Here is a 2,789-nt window from a genome sequence, read left to right as displayed (position 1 = left end):
TGAATAGAAGAGATTATGTCTGGTCTGAGGAGGACCCTACACAGTGCTCACCGAAGAACCCTCTGGGAAATGGACAATGTGCACAGATTAGGCACTTCTATTGGCTATGGTCTTCCATAGATTTTTGTGGCTTTTTACAGAGCTGGAGCAAACCAAAGGCTCAAGCTCCATTGTTCTGCTCCATCGTTTCATGGTCATGGATCCACAGTGCCTGGTTCAGCTTGGTCCTGAGTAAGAGCAATCACTGGCAAGGATCGGAGCACTAGTGCCTCTTGTGACAGGTATTCAGGGACAGCCCTGGTTTGAGTAGGCTTTATGGGTTATATAGTCAAGCTGTGTTCTCTAATGAGAAGGTTCAGGAGGGGAAGGGCTGCCGGGTAATGCTGATGAGCAAGTACTGCTGTCAGCTATTTAGAAAATAGCTATGGCCGGGTGTGGTGGCGCACGCCTTTAATCCCAGCACTCGGGAGGCAGAGGCAGGAGGATTTCTGAGTTCAAGGCCAGCCTGGTCTACAGAGTGAGTTCCAGGACAGCCAGAGAAGAGGAGGAGGGAGGAAAGGGAGGGGGAGGGGGGAGAGGGGAGGGGAAAGGGGAGAGAGGGGAGGGGGAAGGGGAGGAGGAAGAAGAAGAGGAGGAAGAAGAAGAAGAAGAAGAAGAATAATTTTGTGTTTCCACTTTAAGGGCTTCTACCTGTTTCCCTGTGTTCTCCTGTATTTCTTTAAGGGAGTCATGTCCTTAAAGTCCTTTATCATCATCATGAGATGTGACTAAATCAGTCAGAGTCTTGCTTTTCTGGTGTGTTGGGGGTATCCAGGGCTCTCTGTAGTGGGAGAATTGGGTTCTAATGTTGCCAAGTAGCCTTGGTTTCTGTTGCTTATGTTCTTGCCCTTGTCTGTTCCTTGGTTCTTGTGTCCTGATGTGTCTGGGCTGGTCCCTCTTGGGCCAGGAATTTGAGCAGAAGTGGTGGTCTTACCTGTGCTCACGGGTGTGTCAGCACTCCTAGGAGAGCAGCTCTCTCCCTGTGATATTTGGGTATGGAGCGCTGTGGCACAGGATCAGCTCTGGGCGCAGATGGAAACCAGAAGCTCACCTCTTCTCCATAACTAAGTTCAGTAAACTAATTGGTTCACTAAATTGGACTTGGGTGATCATTTTCTAGCCCAGTGGTCCTCAACTTTCTTAATGCTGCATCCCTTTAATACAGTTCCTCCTACTGTGGTTACCCCACAACCATAAAATTAATTTCGTTGCTATTTCATAACTGTAATTTTGCTACTGTTGTGAATCATAATGTAGATATCTGATACGCAGGATATCTGATGGGAACCTCACGAAAGGGTCATTCGACCCCAAAAGGGTCTCCACCCACAGCTCGAGAACCACTGGTTTTTAGTCTTTCATCAGTGACCTATCTGTGTTCACATCTCCCCAGGAAGAAAAGGCAACACAGGCAACATCAGCCTCAAGCTGGCCAGGCCTAGCCATCCATCAGAGGGGCAAAGGAAAGGGGCGAGACAGCAAGTTTGTGCCTCTCACCATGGGTTCCTGTGTCCCGCCTTCATTTCTCTATGAAGTCTCTGCTGCAAACTTGTGCCAGCGCCCACAGGGTCTGTGTCTCATAGGAAAGATGCCATCTGAACACTCTGGATTGAGTCCCTCACTGGAGACCCAGAGCTTGTCACTCAGCCCAGCTCAGCAAACATTTAATTAGCTCTTATCCCTATTGGCAGCAGCTGCTTCGTAGCTTCTGCTGTGTGGCAGGCACTTGTGCTAAGAACTTTCCAGGCAGTAATCAACTCCAGAAAGGGAGTGGGAGTCGTTTTCTCATTTACAGAAGAAGAGAGGCACTGACAGGGTCAGGATGCTGAAGCCAGAGCTGGTGGCAAGCCTTCCAGTGTTCAACGCACTCCTGGGGAACCTTACCTCCACAAGCCCAGGCTGAGTGAGTGACTCCTGCCAAAGGGGGCTGCAGAGGACCCAGAGAGGCAACTGTGTAGCCACTGTAGTGCGGTGGGCTGGGGGAACAGACACATGGAAGGACTGGTTTGGGGGACAAAGGCTCCTTGGAAGCATCTGAACTGATCATTTAATGATAGGCTAGAGGTTTCCCGAGTTGACTTACATCTATGGACTTAGAAAAGCTGTCACTTTGGCCTTTTGTGTGCAAAGCTAAAGTCTGTGTAGCCCTGCTAGGAGGAGATTAAATTCATTAAGTATGAAGGTAAGTGTGAACCCCAGGTTTCCACAGTCCGGAGTTAGGTGAGGTTAGTCTGAAAGAAGCACTTGCTTCATGCTTATTCATAGGAAGCCAAATCCAGACTTCACTTACAGGGAGTGGATCTGAGGTGACTATTCTTTAAGCAGGCCCAGGAAAGTACCTATGCTAAGTCAGAGAGAGAGAGAGAGAGAGAGAGAGAGAGAGAGAGAGAGAGAGAGAGAGAGAGAGAGAGAGAACATGAGAGAGAGAACATGAGAGAGAGAATATGAGAGAGAGAACATGAGAGAGAATATGAGAGAGAATGAGAATAGTTTGCTACAGTGCATAGCTTGTGTTTCAATGCTTGGCCCACAGGGAGTGGCACTATGAGGAGGTGTGGCCTTGTCTGTGCCATTGCATGTTAGAAGTATGTGATCTTCTTTTTCATTTCGATTTTATAGGAGATTACAGTGAAGAAATTGTATGAATCTCAGAAGGGACTTAGAACTTTTGGACTTTTTTTTTTTTAAAGATTTATTTATTTATTATATGTAAGTACACTGTAGCTGTCTTCAGACACTCCAGAAGAGGG

The 2,789-nt window shown here is 47.7% G+C and overlaps 1 protein-coding gene across 1 annotated transcript in view; it reads left to right on the top strand.

The window, feature by feature from the left end:
* The first annotated feature begins 1,826 nt into the window (after positions 1 to 1,826).
* Positions 1,827 to 2,789, top strand: part of C1H10orf90 (chromosome 1 C10orf90 homolog) — a 102,107-nt gene continuing 101,144 nt past the window's right edge. Inside the window, exon 1 of the mRNA XM_021216109.2 lies at positions 1,827 to 1,942. The gene's annotated coding sequence lies outside the window, so the exon portion shown is untranslated. The remainder of the gene's footprint in view (positions 1,943 to 2,789) is intronic.

Source organism: Mus pahari, chromosome 1, assembly GCF_900095145.1.
Source record: "Mus pahari chromosome 1, PAHARI_EIJ_v1.1, whole genome shotgun sequence".
NCBI classification, from domain to species: domain Eukaryota; kingdom Metazoa; phylum Chordata; class Mammalia; order Rodentia; family Muridae; genus Mus; species Mus pahari.
Note: the sequence above shows the minus strand (reverse complement) of the source record. Positions and strands in the feature narration are given on the sequence as shown.